The following is a 21,225-nucleotide window of genomic DNA, read 5'->3' as shown; positions in this document are numbered from 1 at the left end:
TACACTTGTACATTGCTGGTGGGACTGCAAATTGGTGCAGCCAATTTGGAAAGCAGTATGGAGATTTCTTGGAAAGCTGGGAATGGAGCCACCATTTGACCCAGCTATTCCCCTTCTCGGTCTATTCCCTAAAGACCTAAAAAGAGCATGCTACAGGGACACTGCTACATCGATGTTCATAGCAGCACAATTCACAATAGCTAGACTGTGGAACCAACCTAGATGCCCTTCAATGGATGAATGGATAAAAAAAATGTGGCATTTATACACAATGGAGTATTACTCTGCATTAAAAAATGACAAAATCATAGAATTTACAGGGAAATGGATGGCATTAGAGCAGATTATGCTAAGTGAAGCTAGCCAATCCCTAAAAAACAAATGCCAAATGTCTTCTTTGATATAAGGAGAGTAGCTAAGAACAGAGTAGGGTCGAAGAGCATGAGAAGAAGATTAACATTAAACAGGGATGAGAGGTGGGAGGGAAAGGGAGAGAGAAGGGAAAATGCATGGAAATGGAAGGAGACCCTCAGAGGTATACAAAAGTACATACAAGAGGAAGTGAGGGGAAGGGGAAAAATAATACAAGGGGGACAAACGAATGTCAGTAAAGGGGGCAGAGAGAGAAGAGGGGAGGGGAGGGGAGGGGAGGGGAGGGGAGGGGAGGGGAGGGGAGGGGAGGGGGGATAGTAGAGGATAGGAAAGACAGCAGAATACAACAGACACTAGTATGGCAATATGTAAATCAATGGATGTGTAACTGATGTGATTCTGCAATCTGTATATGGGGTAAAAATGGGAGCTCATAACCCACTTGAATCAAATTGTGAAATATGATATATCAAGAACTATGTAATGTTTTGAACAGCCAACAATAAAAAAAAAATAAATAAAAAAAAAAAATAAAAAAATAAATGGTTTCTTTCAGTTTGCTTATTTTCAAGGTCCATCAATGTTATAGCATATATTAGCTCTTCATTTCTTTCTTTTATTTTTTCTTTGTACCAGGAATTGAACCCAGGGGTGCTTAATCACTGATTACATCCCCAGCCCTTTTTATTTTTTTATTTTGAGACAGGGTCTCACTAAGTTGCTGAGGCTGGCCTTGAATTCATGTTCCTCCTGTCTCAGCCTCTCAAGTTGCTGGGATTTACAAGGGCGCATCTCTGCACCCAGCTTCATTTTTATAGCCAAATAACATTCCCATATTGGATATACAAGATTTTATCCATTTATTAGTTGATAGACATAGGAGTTGTTTCTAAACTCTGGCTATTGTGAACATTCATGTTCAAAATTTTGTGTGAATATGTTTTCTTTTCTCTTGGGTTTATAGGAGTGGAGTTGCTGGGTCGTATGATAACTTTGTTTAATTGAAGAACTGCCAGGATGTTTTCCACAGCAATTGTAGCATTTTGCTTCCCAAGCAGCAGTGGATGAAGATTCCAACTTTTCTATCTCCTCACTAACATTTTTCATTACCTAACTTTTAAAAAAATATTTACTCTTAAGTTTTAGGTGGACACAGCATCTTTATTTTACATTTATGTGGTGCTGAGGATCAAACTCAGTGCCTCATACATGCTAGGTGAGCACTCTACCACTGAGCAACAACCCCAGCCCCATTACCTAACTTTTGATTCCAGTCATTCTAATGGGTGCAAAGTGCTTTTTGTTGTTGTTGTTTTTACTGGGGATTGAACCCAGGGGTGCTTAGCCACTGAGCCATATCCTTAGTCCTGTCTATATTTTATTTTGAGACAAGGTCTCGCTAAATTGCTTCAGGTTTCGCTAAGTTGCTAAGGCTGACAGCCTCCAGAGCCACTGAAATTATAAGTGTGAGTCACTACTGCGCCTGGCTGAAGTTTTATCTTGTGATATTTATTTGCATTTTCAAAATAGCTAAGGATTTCTAACATATTTTCATGTTCCTATCAGCAATTTATATTATGTCTCTTGGTTGCTTTTGTTTCTTAAGTATGGATTGAACTCATAGTAATATCATATTGTCCTACACATATCCCAAAATGTTTGCCAGAATTCAAAGGTCAGATGTGCAAAGACTAATATATTATAGAATAAAATATTACCCTTACATACAGACATTTAAAATGAAAAACAGCTGGATGAACATCTGTTTAAAGGCATCAGGGTCTATCAAAGCAGTGGACACTTCTGGGGCTAAGATCTCTAGAGAAGAAACGTCCCCAGATAAAAATATGAAGCTGCTTTTCCCCTTAAGACATATGCCCAAACAAAAGCTGGTGCTAAGCAACTAAGAATCTGAACACATCTGAACAAAGTCTCATAAAGCTGGTGGGTGTGGTAGCAAATATTGACATTCAGCCTCCATAATGGCCCTGGTATATATCCAAAGCTTTCTGGTGGCAACTCAAAGGATACCAGGAGTAAGGGTGACTGGAAATAGACTAAGTCCTCCCAAAGACTGAAGTACATACAGATTTCAAAAAGCTCAGGGTTTTTTATTTATTTTTTTTATTTTTAAGAGCTGGATTTAAATCGTTCTTTTTTGTTGTTCTTTTTTAGATACACATGACAGTACAGTGTATTTTGACATATTATACATACATGGAGTATAATTTATTCTAATTAGAATCCAGCTCAAGTCTTGATTCAATCCAGTTGATCTGCATCTAGTTTAATTCCTTGTCACAAACAAAAGTAAAATCTTCCTGGAGAAAGATAATTCATCCAGAGCCTCAAATTTCTTCTTTTTTTATATAAATATCTGGCATAAAATTAAATAAAACATGGCATGCCAATAACAAAAACAAAAAAAATGACTGAAATCCAAACATAAGAGATAATAAAAACAGACCTATCAGATTTTGGAATTATCTTACAAGAACTTTAAAAATGAATTAATACACTTATGAAATGTTATTAAAAAGATGGGGAATTGATAAGACAGGAAGCTTTTGAAAATTCAAATGAAAATTCTAGAACTAAAAAAATACCACAATTATAATTAAGAAATCAACAGATGGGCTTAATAGCAGATTAGATACAGATATAAAGAAAATGAGTACTGGGCTGGGGCTGTAGTTCAGTGGTAGAGCATTTGCCTAACATGTGTGAGGCACTGGGTTCAATCCTCAGCACCACATATAAATAAATGAGTAAAATAAAGGTATTGTGTCCAACTACAAGAAAAAATAATAAAAAAAGATAATGAGTACTAACTAGAAGGAAAGTCTGAAGGAAATATTCAAATGTAGAAACAAAAAGCATGAGAAATCATGGGAACATGAAAATTTCAGAGACCAGGAGAGAGGGAGAGAGAGAGGGAGAGGAAGAGGGAGAGGAAGGGGGGGGGGGGGGCTCAGAAGCAATATGTGAAGCAATAAAGCTAGGAATTTTCCTCAACTTCTAAAATACCAAACTACATATTTAGGAAATACTACAAACAACAAGGATATATACAAAGAAAAACAAAACCACAACTAAACATATCATGTTGAAACTGCTGAACACAAAGTCAAAGGCAAAGTCCTAAAAAGCCGTCACAAACAAATTGGTTAACTCCAAAGAACAATAATAACAACATCTGACAGTGCATCTCAACAGAAATAATGGAAGCTAGAAGACAAAGGAGTGATAAAAAAAAAAAAGTGGGAAGTAAATAGCCTCTTAACAGACTTCCACACTGAAAGATGAAGGCAAAAAAAAAAAAAAAAAAAAAAAAAATGAGGAGAGGGAATGTGTCATCTTCTCTAAAGGCAATACTAAAGGTAATATTTCAAGTGCACAGGAAATGATCCTACATGCAAGTATAGAGATACAAAAAGGTATGAACAGGGACCAAAAGTATAAATATAAGTCAATTTTTAAAATTGGCAAGAAGACTTGAACAGTCACTGTATACACACCCACACCCATGGAGAGATATTCGAATGGAAACTAAAAACATGAAAAGGATTGAAGTCTAATCTGCTCATTAGTCATTCGGAAAAGCAAATTCAAAGGACCAGATACTATATACAACTACTGAATTAGAAAATGTAAAACCCCATATTGACAAGGATGTGGACCAACTGGAATGCTCACATGCTTCTTGTGGGTGTATAAAATGGTAAAATTGCTTGAATTTCCTATGGCCCAGCAGTTCTGTTCCTGAGTATATATACAACAGAACTGCATATATTGATGTACTAAAAGAAATGTACAAAGAGATTCACAGAAGCATTATTTTGAAGAGTTACAATCTGGAAATAACCCAAATATTAATCAAAAGTACAAAGTCCCAACACATTGTGGTATAGTCATACAATAGAATACTAAGGAATTTCCAAGCAATGCTAAGGAACAAACTTCTGATACTAACCAAAGCATGGATGACTCTAACGAATACAGTGTTAAGTGGAAGAAGCCAGACCTCTCAGATTACATATATTTTAAAATTGGGAAAAATTATTCTGTGGTGTTAAAAGTCTGCTCTGTTTAGTGCTTTGGGTATGATGGTAAGGAAAGTAACTTAAAAGGGACACAGAAGGAAGCTTCTGCTGGTATTCTACTCTTTCTTAATGTGGATAGAGTATTTAATTTGTGATAATTTGCCAAACTTTACTCTTGTGATGAGTATAGTTTTTTGTATGCATTTTAAACGTCAATAAAAAGATGTATTTAAAAAACTGGACACATTACGATTATACTTAGTAGGCACCCAATGAATGTTTATTAGATTGAATTTTTTAATATAAATTTTTTTAGTTGTAGATGCACACAATATCTTTATTTTTATTTGATTATGTACCCCACACATGCTAGGCAAGCATTCTACCACTGAGCCACAACCCCCGCCCCTAGATTGAATTTTTTAAAGGAAAATAAAAAAAGCTACCCTTTCATTATTACAATGAAGTTGTTCCAGAAATATTTTCCTTCCTTACCCTGGCAAAATGCCAAGTCGAAAAATAAACACAGCATAAACCCCGACTTAGAGCACCACAGTAAAACTCGTTCTACAGATGTAACCAGTGTGACACCCTAGTGCTGTAAAAATCTTGAATTCTTAGTGATTAAGATCTTACTGTTAACAAAATCTCTCTTGAACATCTGCCAGTTTACCAGATGTTTAGTCAGAAACTGAGGATTTTTCCCTCCAACACATATTTCGATGTTATTGAGTTCTCAGAATTGTCAGCACAAATATTATGACCCATCATTCACAATCCACATGATGTATATTCTACAATCCCCAGAGATCCTGAACGATTTTGCTCTTTTTCTCCCAGACATAACTCCAATTACTTGTTTAAGGACCTGGATGGTAAGAACTCCTCTAGCTCATCTTTTTTATGCTCAAAAGTTATTGCACTTATTTCATGCCAAGGAACTAATGTAAGAATTTTATAGGTGCTAATCACTTAATTCTAATAGGAACACTATAAAGGAGATAATGTTATTATCCTCGTGACATATATGGGAACTAGCAGAGACAAAGATGTTAAACTTCCCTGTTAACTTCTTAGTTAACAGAGCTGACATTCAAACCTAAGCAGTCTTGCTCTATAGTTTTGGTCTTAACCATTTAGCTCTTCTGCCTAAATAAATATAATTAGGTCTATTTCTTTAGCATTGGTCTCAGCTCCACTTTTGATCTCTTTTATCAATGTGAGGCAATGAGTCTGCTGCTTTTACAATTTTTCAGGATCCCATGGGGGCTGGAGAACACCCCAGAGTACTTTGGGGAGTTGTCTAATTCTTCATCTCCACTGATCCTAAATTTCCTATCTGTCTTCTACTACATGAATATTGCATATCTAAAGTCCTCCTGAAACAATGCAGTCTAGGTACCTGGGAGTGAGTACGCCTCAATATGCTAAGCTGATTTCTGGGAATCTCCTCCCAGGGCACATGCAATGACCAGAAACAAGCAGGACTTGGGCAGACCCCTCTATCGGCCCTACCAACTTGTCCTCCTCCTTCCTTATCATCCTGCCTCAGGCAGAGAGAAGGAACATCAGTGAGTTGAGCTAGACAAAAACAAAAACAAAAACAAAAAAAACCCTTTGGGCTTGATAGACAAAGGAAGGGAGTACCTGGACTCATGCGCAGGGCCCTCTAGCAGGTCATCTAATGGCAAAATGGTAGCAGGGCCACTCAGAATCCCAAGGCAGAGGTTCTCCATTCTTCTGTAGATTCTCAGCTCTAGGTCAAGGTATAGCAAGCCCTCTTAAAATGCAGTCTCCCCTGTACAGTGAACTTTGTAAATAATCAGGCACAGTCCTTAGACCCTCTATGACTGAAATGGTCTCCTGCATTTTCTACTTTTGCTAACACTTGAACTATCCTTACCCCCGCTAATCTTCTCAACCCCTCCAGTATTCCTCAGTATAGTTTCTCCCCCAGTTGATCTTCCCTTCCTTCTTTTAAATGCTTTATTCTGCTCTCCCTATTTTATGGTCTTTTTGATATGTGTCCATAGTTGTAAGCAACATGGAAGCCCTTTAGAAATAAGCATAAAATAATTTTAAAAATAAATGAATAAATAAATGGATTGGCCCTTGCAATGATCTCAGTTCTGCTTCTGTGTGTGACTGAACTGGCTCAGCGCCTCCAATTCTAAGCAGTACTGCCAAGACCTACTGATTTCATAGATGTGGGTGAGGAATTAGAAGGTCCTGTCACTGGCTACTGGATTTTTAAAATATAGGTTCTAGAAGGAAACATAAGAAGCAATATAAAAAGCATTGCCATGGTCCAGTAAACCCAAGAACAATCTTCATGACTCACTCTTGTATGGAAATGGGCAGGAAGTGTGTGTTTTCCCACTGAGTACCACAAAGAAACTCCTATTGGCCTTCAGCCACAAATTTCTGGGTGGGAGGGAACAAAAATAAACAAACAAATAGAACAAACAACACAAAAAAGAGAACCAATACCAGGCCAAAACCAAGACTGAATGAAAACTCTTGTTAGGACTTCAGAGCCATTTATATCCCAGCATATTCAGAGATGGCTTCAATTTAGGAGGAGTGGATATGAACTCACCATCAAGTCCTGCAAGCTTCACACTGCCTTACATATTGACATATATCATTACATAATCATATAGACCATTGTTTAGGTTGCTATGGCCATTGTTATGAATACTATATTGAATATAGCTGAAAATGCTCTTTGGTGCAGAAAAAAATTCAGTGGAAAAGTCATTAGAAGTTTAAGCTAATAAAGTAAGAAAAGTACCAGGCCTTCCAGTCTACTAGTAGATACATACACATGGCACTTCTTATTTAGATTTTCAATTGTGAAATAAATTTATCTGGATATAAGTTGATGAGAGTAGTGTGAGATCCAGACCACAGACAAATAACGTGGAAGAAAGGTTTGAGAAACCTAATATTGAAGCAAAGTCAACATAATACTATACCTAAATCAGCTTTAGGGTAAGAAGACAACAAATTATAGTAAAATTTTTAGTAACCAATACTTAAAATGACAATAACCTTAAATTAGCCCATATTTTACCAATTTGCCAAATTAGCCAACACTCTACCTTTAGGTAAAAGAGACATATCAAATTGATATTTCTGATAGACTACAAACTGGACAAAGACGAAGATCTTATATTGTTCACTGATGCCTGGCACCAAATATAGTACCTGGCACATAGTATGTGTTTTAATCAGCTTTGCATCACTGTAACAATATACCTAAAATAACCAACTTAAAAAAGGAAACGTTTGTTTTGGCTTATGTTGGAGGTTTTAGTTTAGGTCATTTGGCCCTGCTCCTTTGGGGCCTGTGATGAGGCAGTACATAATGGTTGACAGTATGCAGTGGAGGAGGATGTTCATCTCAAGGTGCTTGGGAAGCAAAGAGAAAGACAGGAAGGGAATGGGGTCCCAATACCCAATATTCCCTTTAAGGACATGCCCCCAATGACCTAACTTCCTTCCACTAGGCCCCACCTCTAAAATATTCTACCTACTCCCAATAGTGCCACAGGTTGGTAACTAAGCCTTAAACACATGGGCCTTCAGGGGACACTTATCCAAACTATAGCAGTAAGGGCTCAATAAATGTTTATTGAAGAACTCAATTAATGACAAGGATTTATTATTAAATAGAAAACTCTATAAGCAAACTAGTATTATATGTATTCTTCATTTATCACTCATATCTATAAACATATTAAAATGGTACACCATTGTTAATTAAGCTATTTCTAATATGTATGGGATCTTCTCCAAAGAGAGGCAGAAGAATAACAAAATATGTTTAAAAAAGATTTTCAATAATAAGGTAAGAAAGTTCAAAAGGAAAACACTATTTCTGGTTGGTCCAGGTTTATCAGAAAATCAAATGTTCAGAAATCTCTATTCCCTTTGAACTGTTTAACTGAGCTTTGTGGCACATTAGTTAGGTTCATTTGTTTGGACATTCATTCTTACTTAGAAAAAGAAGAAACTGGTTAACAAATTTTCTGCTCAATGTATTATCATCCTTTTCAATAAACATTAGCTAAAATAATCAAAATGCCCTTTTAAAAATGACTAGGAAAACTTTGAAATCAAATAATTAAGTTGAGTTTTTCCAAATTCTTCTTATATACTCATCACTGTGTGCACATACACACATAAATACTTCCTTTACTTAACCTTGATGTTTGGATCCTGGTCTACACATACAAAAACAACTCAGAAAATATTCACACAAGCAGATGACAACTTCATGTCCTTAAGTCTAACTCGAAGTCACTAATTCTTGGAGATTCTAAAGTCATGAATTTATTGTCTTAAATTTTTCTAAACATAATGAATACCATGTACTATTGTAATAGCCCTGGTATAAGATTCACTGAATTTATGATTCATAAATATTTTTCCTAGAGAAAACTCAATTCCATTCTGTTCACTGAGTCCAAATTACTGTTAGGTCTCTTGAGGCACAATTATAACTACCAGAAATAGCTTCCAATCTGAAGCAAGCATTAAAAACTATTTATCTAGGGAAATATAAAGATGGGTTCTTTCAACCTTCTTTGTTAGTCTCCCACATGCTGATTAACTGCAGGACCAGCCTTAAAAAGGAGAGAGAGAAGGGAAATTGCATGGAAATGGAAGGAGACCCTCATTGTTATACAAAATTACATATAAGAGGAAGTGAGGGGAAGGGGAAAAAAAGGAAAAAAAAAAAAAAAAAACAAGAGAGAGAAATGAATTACAGTAGATGGGGTAGAGAGAGAAGATGGGAGGGGAGGGGGGATAGTAGAGGATAGGAAGGGCAGCAGAATACAACATACACTAGTATGGCAGTATGTAAAAACGTGGAAGTGTAACTGATGTGATTCTGCAATCTGTATTCGGGGTAAAAATGGGAGTTCATAATCCACTTGAATCAAATGTATGAAATATGATATGTCAAGAGCTTTGTAATGTTTTGAACAACTAATAATAAAAAAAGAGACTTCTCTTAAAAAAAAAAAAGGAAAGACCAGCAATACTATTATCCACATTAATATAGCCATGTGAGGGCTGAGGGTATAGCTCAGTGGTACAGTGCTTGTCAAGCATGTGTGAAGCACTGAGTTTGATTTCTAGCCTCCCCCCAAATTAAATATTGCTTATGAGCCAGTTTAACCCTTTCTATGTGAGTTCCCCTTGCCCATATACAAATATCCAGTCATTATCCAACCTTTCATTCTCCCACTAAGGAGCCAGGGTGATCTTTGACTATAGAGGAGGAGGAATGATTGATTATGTCACACTTGAGAAATAAAAACAGAGTTCAATTCACTTAGAATAAAAAAGTCTTTAGTATGTCTACATGCCCACCCATCAGGCTAGATACTATAAACCTTGTTTAAGGTTAAAAAAGGTGTTTGGGAGCCAGGCACAGTAGGGCACACCTGTAAGGTAGCAACTTGGGAGGGCAGAGGCATGAGGATTGCCAAGTTTGAGGTCAGGCTGGGCAACTTAGTGAGACTCTGTCTCAAACAAACAAACTGGGGATGCAGCTCAACACAAAACAAAACAATCAAACAAACCCTCTCCTGATATCCTTGTGGAAAAAATCCAGAGAAATCAGGAGGAATTGCTAACGTGTATGTGTGTGTGTGTGTGTGTGTGTGTGTGTGTGTGTGTGTGTGTATCTCACTCTGTTGCCTAGGCTGGCCTTGAACTTGTAATCTTCCTGCCTCAACCTCCTAAGTAGCTGGGTCTACAGATGTGCACCATAGCACCTGGCTGGAAATATACTAATGTAAATGCAGTTAGATGGGTTTACAACTGGATAAGCAATCTGTACTTACACTTTTCAGGCTAAGGTGTTTTAAGGAGTGAACAGGACTGTGGCCTTGGGGCCTTCTTAGTATCACTATTTTGTGAATACTGGATTAAGACATAAACTGGGCATGGTGGCACACATCTGTAAGTCCAGTGATTCAGGAGGTTGAGGCAGGAGGATGGCAAGTTCAAGGCCAGCCTCAGCAATTTAACAAGACTGCCTCAAAAAATAAAAGGGCTAGGGATATAGCTCAGTGGCTGATCACCCCTGGGTTTAGTTCTTAGACACACACAAACACACACACACACACACACACACACACACACACACACAAAGATAAACTGATAGCTGGGACAAAACTGGGAAGAGAATCATGATTCAAAATTCTAAAAGACGGAATCAGGCCAATTCTTGGTGGCTTTTTTTTTCTGAATATAATATATCTAGTACTTGTTATTTATGGGGGAAAAGGAAAAGTCCCACTTAATTTATTATATAAGGAAGAACTTTCTAACAAGAATATTTTACCAATGGAACAGTCTTTCAGAGCTCCATTGATGATTATAATCAAACAGAGGCTTGTGGACTACCTTTCAGGAACCCTACAGGATTTCTACAAAGGGTACACAATCAGACATGATGCTCTCTTAGGTCTGTTCCATCTCAACATTCTCCAACTCCATGAAAAGCAGAGTTGGCTAAAACAACTAGCATTAGGTCAAATGCTCCAAAACTGGGTCTTGGTCTTGGCTTTGGGCTTTTAAACTTCCTGAAACTCAGCATTACAAATACTTTGAGCATCCCACTAAATTAGTATCCTTCCTCCCTTCTTCCTTAAAGGCAGAACTCTGATTCTGAATAGGTGCTACTCACCTTTCCTTGTATTCAAACAACTAGCCTCCAGGTTTGGCAACTGAATAAATCAAGACTAGTGTAAACTAGTCTTTTCCCTGTTTTTGTGTCATGAAAAGGAAGATAATATTTGAATGATGTATTTACTGGGTTAAGTTAACTGCTCTGCTCTGTGGGTCAGTGGGGTCAAGGGCATCTATATCTCACAGATTTTCTCAAACTCTACTTTCCATCTCTGTGACTAGGGATTGGTTTAAATATGGGCACGTGATGTGACCCAGTTCTAATCAACATAAACTGAATAGAATTCTGCTGAAGGAAAAGGTATTCCTCCCCAAGAAAAAGAAGTATCCAGAAAGAACTCTCCTTCTTCTTCCTGACTTGGTGCCTATGTGCCATGTCTAGACCTATAATAATCTGTGAGTGTTTTAAAACATGTTCCCTGACATTCTTTGATTTTTCTTCCCATCAAGAAATAGGGTCTGTCTTCTCTCTTTGAGTCTGAGATCATGTAACTCCTTGAAAAATAGAATGTGGCAAAAAATAACTGCTGGCTTCTAGCTCAATGTATTAAGAAACAGAAAACTTCCAATTCATCTCTTGGAACCCTCACTCTTAAGATCTAGCTGTCATACTGTGGGAAAGCCAAGGAGAAGTCAACACGGAAAACAATCAGGGCTTCTAGCACTCACTCCCAGCTAAGCAACCAACCTGAAGCAATACCAAACTGCCAGACCTTAGTGAAGCTGCCTCAGCTGAAACCATGTGGAATGGAGACAAGGTGACCATGGTGAGACTTACTCAAACTGCAAAAATCACTTGCAAAAGAAATGGCTGCTATGATTTTAAGTCACTATATTTTATGGTGGTTTGTTATAAATAAATATATAATGGATGTACAGCTCTCTGACAATCATCAGGGGAGACTCTAGTAACAAGCCGAAGATGACAGGCAAAAAGAAAATGTCTGAATCCTTGATGACACTGTTGTGTCAACAAATAATGGGATCACAATGCCTCAGAACTTATTATGTGAAGTAATATATATTTTTTCAACTTTAAGCTGCTTTTAGTTGGATCTTCTATCACCTAAAATTGGAATATCTTAAATGATATCTTGTTTTTCATCTGTGAAAATGAGATTAATATAATTGCCCTGCCTAACTCACAGAAAAACCATCTGGGAGAGCAGTTAGTTTTCTCTCTTTTCTTTTTACCATTCACTGACCATACATAAGTGCCAGAAATGGGCATGCACAAATGAGTAAGATAAAGACCCGGGGCCAGCCCCGGTAGTCCATGCCTTATCACCCTCCCTGCCCCCCAACAAAAACTTACACTTATTAAGAAACCATGAAAAACAAAGACATATGGAAACAAAAAAATTACTCATACTCTCACTATCTCAGGACAACAACTAATTTAAATTCCAATGTATTTCCTTTCAGACTTTTTGAAGTTTTATATTTTGTGTGTGTATGTGCATGTCACTTGTATGTGTGAGTACACACATGCAAAAAACTGAGATGATGTTGTAGCCAAAATTTACAAGCTATGCCAGGTGTAGTGGCACATGCCTGTAATTCCAGCGACTTGGGAGACAGAGGCAGGAGGATCCCAAGTTTGAGGCTACCCTGGGTAATTTAGCAAGACTCTACCTCAAAATAAAAAATAAAAAGTCTGGGGATATAGCTCAGTAGTAGAGAGCTCCTAGGTTCAATCTCCAGTTCTGCCTATATATATATATGATTATATCCATAAAGCACTACATAAAAACAAAAAAGAGTTATCCTTCGACTATCCCTTCCAATATGCCTCTAAGAATGTATGAATTAAAACTATTATCTTTAGACTAATCTATAAAATGCTGCTGGTCCTGAAATTGGCAAAGAAATAAATAAGATTCTTTTTTCAGAAGCTACCAATGTGTTTGGCCAAGGTAGACCTCTGAGCAGCAATTTGATTGAATAGAAGATGACTGTGTCAAGTTAACTCAAGTTCAAAGAAATATATTATAAAATTAGACCTATGATTCACAGGCTATTCATTCTTCTCCCAAATGCATTAGAAATGACACAATGGGACTGAGTTATTAAGAATACTTTTTCCTAGGAATTCAAGAGACAATCAACACCTCTGAAATCCTTAATTCAGATACCCTATGTTGACCATCACCTTCTATCCATTTGGCTTGCCTGCTGTTATGGTTTAGATATGAAGTATCCCCCAAAAGCTCAATCCTCGACAGGGATTAACTGAGTGGTGACTGAGGCTGGTAGGGTGTGGCTGGAGGAGGTGAGCCATTGGGGGCGTGCCTTTGGAGTATATATTTGGTGAACTGAATTTAGCCTCTTTCTGTGTTTCTTTGGCAGCCCTGTCCTAACCTGCTTTCCTCTGCCACTTTTCTGCCATGATGTTCTGCCTTACTTCAGGCCCCAAAGAATGGAGTCAGCCATCTATGGACTAAGACTTCTGAAACCATAAGCCCCCAAATAAGCTTTTCTTCCTTTAATTTTTCTTGCCAGCTTTTTTGGTCACAACAGCAAAAAAGCTGACTAAAACACCTCAGACTACTACAGGGCTGGGGTTGTAGCTCAGTGGTAAAGTGCTTTCTTAGCATGTGTGAGGCACTGGAATGATCCTCAACATCACATATAAATAAATAAATTAATTAATTAATTAAAGGTCCATTGATAACTAAAAAAAAACTAATACAAAATTTTTCAGTTCTTATCAAACCCTCCTATCAAACAAACTCTCCATCACTCCTGCCTCCACCCAGCAAAGAACGCTTAGTGCAAAACTGCATTCATCCTCTTGCACAAATTCAAGGGTACTTACTCCTCTAGACTTTCACAGGCTCCATTTGACAGAACTTGTCCCTGGATGAACCTAGCTGCCTTTTCCACAGCTGCACATGGCTGGCCTGCAATGGCTCAAATTATCATTTCTATTCAGATGACTACTCCCAAGCGGCAGAGCTTGAGACAGAAGTGGTTCATTTGGGAGGCAGGCCTGGGAAGCAGAATGAAGGAGTGGGGGAAGCAAGACAGAAGGGATGCCAGGCTAACAAAGACTGCATTATTAAGCTGGCTAACACTATGGCAAATGGTGATCCACAGGAGAGTAGATAGATTGGACCCCAGGTTATCCATGTGAAGAATAGAGAGGCTGAGGCTTTATCTACTCCCTCAGTTTGGGGTGGCCTTATCGGTTTTAGCTTCCCCATAGATCTCACTAGTCCCAAAGCTGCTTTCTCTAGCATAGGAGAAATCCCTAAGACAGAAAAGAGGAGAAGCAGTATATACTGGGATACATGCTTGGGTTCCCAGATGTTGGCAATGTACACGGAATCCTTCATACAATTGCATGGACATATTGCTGAGTATGCAAGAGCCTGCTACAGGCCCCAAATTTAGCTCTTACAGGCTAGATATCCATTCCTGCCTCCATACTAAATCTGTAAAATCCCTATGGCATTTCTCCTTTTAGATGTCCCACAGACACTTCCAACTAAACATAACAGAAACTGAGAGAAGTATGAAGTACACTCATGGATTTAAACTCTTTGATAACATTTGCTGATGGCAATTGAACAGAGATCCCTAAATTGCGAGCAGTTTTGCCTATGAATGGGGCTCTGAGAACACCTGCCAGACTCTGGAACCCAGGCATCAGTCATTCTTTCTGGATTGGGACATGTCATCAATTAGACTGTCCCATCCTTAAAGAAGGGGTGCACTGTCATCTCCACACTTTGGGGTGATGCACCTCCTGTTACTGTCAAAGGTCGTACTGCTAACCAGGTCTAGGATACAGGCTGTTTGTCACTTAACTGATACCCATGTAACACATATTGTCTAATAGAGGTTTCAATTGTCTTCCCTCTCAAAATGTAATAAAACAAGTTTTGTTTCCAATTACATATTTAAATATTCCTAATCAATATTCCTCTGTTCTCTTTTGAACTGGTCACAACATCTGTCCTTTCCCTCTCAAATAAATAACATGTTTATATGGATGTGAGCAACATGATTTCAACCTTTTTTGAAAATACCTCCTAACCACTTTGATGCTCTCATTTTCTAATTTGTGTGTGGGGGGATGGTGCTGAGGATTGGACCCAGGGTCTTGTGATGCGAGGCAAGCACTCTACCATCTGAGCTATATTCCCAGCCCTTCATTTTCTAACTTTTAATCGTCTTTCTACTAATCTTGTGTTCATTTTGGTTTGGTTCATATGGTCACTATTTCCCATTATTGGCAGAAATGATTGGGAATTCAATTGTTTTTGGTATTGGGGATTGAACCCAGGAGTGCTTTGCCACTGAGCTACATTTCTAGTTCTTTTTTATTTTGAGGCAGGGTCTCATTAAGTTGCTGAGGGTCTAAGTTGCTAAGGCTGGCCTCGAACTTGTGATCATCTTGCCTCAACCTCCTGAGTCACTGGGATTAGAGGTGTGCCCCACTGTGCCAAGCATAGAAATTTGATTTTGGGGTCTGAACATCTGCAGATCTTTCTAAAAATCTATTCACAGTTTATAGAAATCTAGTCTCCAATTGGGTGAGAGGCAACAGAAAATCATCTAGTCTGTCTTTTTATTACCTTGTTTGTTTATTTAAGCTCAAATCTATTAAGAATCTCATGCTACTTAGGAGAACTACTATTTGAAATCTGGGATGGAGGAATTTTCTGATATTATGTTGACACTTGACCCATGCCTGAAATTGTAAGGTTGAAACTATAAGCTCTACTTCTCTGTGCCTGTATGGCTATCTGTAATTCAGAAACATTTTTACCATTGGATGGTATTGACACATTATATAAAGTCTCTTAAAGGAACTCTCTTCTGACTGGCATTTCTAGACAAATAATTACTTACATAAATTAAATGTAACTAACATTTCTAAAATATGAGAAATGAATCATTGAAACTTTAAATATGCTAGCTTAAAATTATATATTCTAGAAATTAATACAAAATCAGAGTTACATTAATTTATGTAAGTCTTTGGCAAATAAGACTAGTTTAAGAGTTTGAGTTTAATGTAAACAAGTATATCTTCTCTGATTTATCAATGTTATCTATAATAAAAGCACACGTTTTTGTTTTGGGGTTTTATTTTTTTGCTTCTTGGGAATGTTTTTCCTAAACTTATGCAGTTTTCTAATGAAATTAGCTAGAAATACTCATATTGAATATTTGAGATTGTGAAAAACTTAAATTAACATTAAAGCAAATTAAATAATTGTTTGGGTAAACTTGTATTTCCATAATAATGAGGCTTTGTAGTATGTCACCTTAAAGAACATTTTCAAGATCTTGAGACAACTGGAGATTTTATCTGCAATGATGTTTAGATCATTTGTATATAAGACAGAATATTGAAAAATTAATTAGTAAGCATAATATAAGTTTATATACTTTGCTTCTTATTTGTACATGTACAAAGAGGTTCTGTCTTTGGGTCTGTAAAGGAGTATGTTCATTTTTGCCATTTTATGAAATCAAATAAGGGAAGTATGTAGCTGCATAAAGCTGTGTTAGGTGTATCCATGAGATCTGCTAGTCTGCTGTAATGACAGAATTTCAAAATTGGCCATTTCCTAATTTCCTTCTAGGACAAGTGATTACTTAAAAATTAAGATACATAAGTGGAATTCTATTAGGAATCTTAAGATATTAAGACTAAAGTACAATGAATTGTAACTCCAGTATGGGAAAGACAAAGAACAGTGAAGGACAAAACCTGAACGAACAAAGAAAGCTACAGAAATTCTGCAGAAAGAGAAACTGAAAAGGAGCACAAGTTTATGTTATTTTTGTTTTTTTGCCAAATATGGCTCAGTTTTGATGAGTTTATTTGTTAGACAATCAAACAGTTTGTGGGGCTGGCCACAGTGGTGCACAGCTATAATCCCAGTGACTAGGGAGGCTAAGGCAGGACGATTGCAAATTCAAGGTGAGCCTCAACAACTTAGTGATATGGTGTCTCAAAATAAAAATAAGAAAAAGCTGGGGGTAGCTCAGTGGTAAAGTACCCCTGGATTAAATCCCTAGTACCATGTACATGCACACATATACACACAAGCTTGTCAGTCCTTTAGGATCAAATATTGCATTGAAACAAACCTAAAATTTGATTTGCCATCCATGGAGGTGAAGTATTGGTCTGTTCTCTTAATAAGAGGTGGTATAAGATCACTCTTTATCTGTACTGGTTTCCTATGACTGCTGTGACAAATTACCACACATTTGGTGGCTTAGAACAGCACACATTTTTTCTCTTACACTTCTGGAAGAAGTCCCAGATCAGTTTCACTGGGCTAGAATGAAGGTATCAATAAGACCATGCTTCTCCCAGGGCCTCTGGGGCAGAATCCAATTTCCTTGCCTTTTTCAGTTTCAACAGCTTCATTCCTTGGCTCTATGCCCCCTCCTCCATCTTCAAAGACAGCAGTGTAGCATCTTCTTCTTCTTTTTTTTAATAGTTAAGAGACTTTATTCTAATAGCTATAATTACAGTGCTTGTCAAAATGAAAACTGAAAACAAATATACAAAATAGTTGATTATTAATCATGTATTGAAAGCATTAAGAGGTTCTATGACACCAAATAAATCAGTTCTGAGGTTTCCACAAGAAAATTTAACAGCTCCAGTCTCTTCAGTGTTTATCAAAATACAAAAGGGCTGGGGATGTAGCTCAGTTGGTAGAGTACTTGCCTCTCATGCACAAGGCCCTCGGTTCCATTCCCAGCACCACACACACACAAAAAAGTAGCAGTCATCTTTTTTGATGGCATATTGGACCCTTGTGGGATGAGGGAGGAAGCTACTTCACATATGGAGGTTGGGGTGCTCCAGGGCCTGTGGGTCTGGAGTGGACCAACACTCCTAGCTTCCACGCACTTTCAAAGGCGAGACCCAGATCTGCTATCATGCTGAGCGGATGCAAGAGTGAGCAGATGCTGGGAACATGGGCTGCCGCTCTGGCCATATGCCAACCAAGGGCGCATCTGGGCCTGTGTCCCCTGCAATGGCTCTCCCAGCCCACCCTCAGGTGACCATGTGAGTACAAGTACAACACAATGCTCTGGAATGTAGGTGACCCAAAGACAGATGAATCATGGGTCTCTATTGGGACTATGCAGTTGACAGTGGTTTGTGTCAACATCTTGTGTTCCCAGAGGGGAATGGCTGACCTGCTGGACTCACATTCAGGCGGTACAGTTTGGATTAAAAACCAGCTACCAAATGGATCCCAACACCAACCTACAGCCCAGGAGGCCAGATGCCCATGTGCCTAAATCCCTTTCTCAGTATTGACAGTGAGTTCTCTTTTTACAATAAAAAAGAGTAATATTGATTAGGAGTACCAGAAATTGCCTAAGTGGAAAAAGAAACTCTTTACATTAAATAAAACCTGGCTTCAGGCTGTGTCTACACATGTACTGCACAGTGCAATGCACACTGACCAACTCATAGAGACAACTTCTGCCACTCAGGACCACATTTGCCACATGAGAGGAAAGTGAGGGTGGAGAGGAGGAAGTGAGGGGGTTGGGGGTTCTGGTTCACTTCTGGTTCTGGAGCTGATTGGACAGCCAGTCTAGTCTTTCATAGAGCCTGTCCCCACTGGTGGCACAGGTGGCCTGAATGTACAGTTCCTATAACATAGTGAGTGCAGCCCCAGCTTGTCTGTGATTTCGGCCACATTCACAACATTTGGGAGGTCCTGCTTGCTGGCAAACATTAGGAGGATGGTGTCCCAGAGCTCATCTTTGGCTCGCATCCTCACGAACTCCTCACAGGCCTGTTCACATGCTCTCCATCACAAAGATCAAGGCTTGGTGTTCTGGAAGTAGTGGTGCCAAATCTTTGGGCCACCCATGTCCCACACAGTGAAGCTGATGTTCTTGTCCTCAATGGTCTCTACATTGAAAGCTATGGTGGGAATGGTGGTCACAATTTCGCCCAGCTTCAGTTTGTATAGAGTTGTCATCTTCCCTGCAGCATCCAGGCCCATCATGCACATTTCTTTTTTGCCAAAAAGGCCCGTGAAGAGGTTTGCAAAGATATTCCCCATCCTTGTGGGTGGTTGGAAGCGACACTGGCCAGAGTCCTCAGTGGTGGCTGCTCCAAGCCAGGTGTTGGTTTTGCTCCCACAAGATGGCAGTGCTGACAGTGGCCATGTCAGTGCCTCACAGTGCTTCAGTCTTTGCACTGTCTTCTGCCTCTGCAATCTTAAGGGATCACCTAGGTAACTTCATCACAATCTCTTTACCTTCAAATTTTCTTTTGCCATATAAAGGAACATTAACAGGTTCCAGGGGTTAGAAACTAAATATTTTGGGGAGGGCATTATCCAGTCTACCACATCACCTATGTAATCCTGCCCCAATAGCAGAGATTCCAGATATGATCACAATGACACCGTTTTAGTCAGCTTTTGTGTCACTGTGAGTAAAAGACCTGACCAGAACAATTTAGAGGAGGAAAAGCTTATTTTGGCTCATGGTTTCAAAGGCCCATTCCATTTTTGACAGACTCCATAGGTCAGGGCCCCAGATGATACGGAACATCATGGTAGAAGAGCGTGGCTGAAGAAAGCAGCTCAGGATGTAGCAAACAGAAAGGAAATAGAGAGCTCTGCTCACCAAGGACAAAATGGGAACCCCAAAGACATGTACCCAGAGACCTATTTCTTCCAGCTATACCTTACCTGCCTATAGCTACCACCCAGTTAATCCTCTGAGACAGTCTTTCTTGGTTGAAGACAAAAATCTCTAGCCTGTAGCTAATAGTAGGCCCTTAGGGAAGCATCAGCATGCATTAAAAACTACGTGGAGATGACAGAAACTTATAATGCCTGTGGTTCACCAATGACTTGTGACAGTTTTCACAAGAGAACAGTCATGAGGGAGTGTGTGACCAACATAATAAAACTGAAGGGGAAATTTTTTGTGACATGCAAAGTTAACACAAAATCCAGCAGAACAAGAGCTATGTTTACAAAGTCCAAACCAGTCCTTTTCTCCTCCCCACCCCTGCCTAAATAAACACATGAAAATTCTTGAGAGTGAGTTGTGATATGCTTTTCTAGAAATTCAAGAGACCCTAACACATCCATATTAAAGAGCTTTGTCTCTCCAGCAGAGACATCAAACAGTTTCTATCTAAAGGCCCTTTTCAGGATAAAGAGTCTCAACAATAGGTAGGAAGGCCAGGCTCTTGTTCCCACTGTGCCACCCACTTGCCATACGACCTTCACCAAGCTGATCACCGGTCTCTGGGCCTCAGTTGATAAATGGAGATCTTAAAAAAGAACCTTGTCCTCTGAACACCATTTACCCATTTTCTTTTTTTTTTTTATTGGTTGTTCAAAACATTACAAAGCTCATGACATATCATCTTTCATACATTTGATTCAAGTGGGTTATGAACTCCCATTTTTACCCCAAATACAAGTTGCAGAATCACATCAGTTACACATCCACATTTTTACATAATGCCATATTAGTGACTGTTGTATTCTGCTACCTTTCCTATCCCCTACTATCCCCCCTCCCCTCCCCTCCCACATTTTCAATAAAGATCTTTTCCTAGGAAAAAAACATAGTCTGGTAATCATATACCTCAGTCGGACCTCTGAAATTACATTATTATTATTATCGCAATTATTATCGACCATTATCATTATTTGCAGTACTGATGATTGAATCCAGGGGTGCTCTACCAATGAGCTACATCCCCAGCCCTTTTTATTTTTTATCTTGAGACAAGGTCTTGCTAAATTGCTCAGGCTGGCCTCGAACTTACTATCCTCCTGCCTCAGCCTTCCAAGTCTCTGGGATTTACAGATGTGTGCCACAATGCCCAGCTGAAATAATTTTTCAACTTCATTTTATGGAAACTGACAGGCCCCTCATACTGTAAAATGCACTAAGAGAGACCAGAACCCAGTCCTCCTCCCTCTCCTTTCACTATCTTGCCAGCAGGTGTCATGAAAAGTCCCCTCCACAGGTGAGTTGTTGCATTCTTTTCATCCTCATTTCAGAACTCAAATGTCTCATAATCACAGTAGTTAACCTGCCCCCTTGTTGCTAATTGGTTTCCTTA

The 21,225-nt window shown here is 38.6% G+C and overlaps 1 protein-coding gene and 1 pseudogene across 1 annotated transcript in view; both read right to left on the bottom strand.

Moving 5' to 3' along the window:
• Window positions 1-21,225, bottom strand: part of Xk (X-linked Kx blood group antigen, Kell and VPS13A binding protein) — a 59,093-nt gene that overhangs the window by 20,548 nt on the left and 17,320 nt on the right. The window lies entirely within an intron of this gene.
• LOC114086125 (ADP-ribosylation factor 1-like) lies at window positions 18,681-19,234 on the bottom strand (annotated as a pseudogene).

The sequence above is a fragment of the Marmota flaviventris genome, chromosome X (genome assembly GCF_047511675.1).
Source record: "Marmota flaviventris isolate mMarFla1 chromosome X, mMarFla1.hap1, whole genome shotgun sequence".
NCBI classification, from domain to species: domain Eukaryota; kingdom Metazoa; phylum Chordata; class Mammalia; order Rodentia; family Sciuridae; genus Marmota; species Marmota flaviventris.
This window is presented reverse-complemented; position numbering and strand designations above follow the sequence as displayed.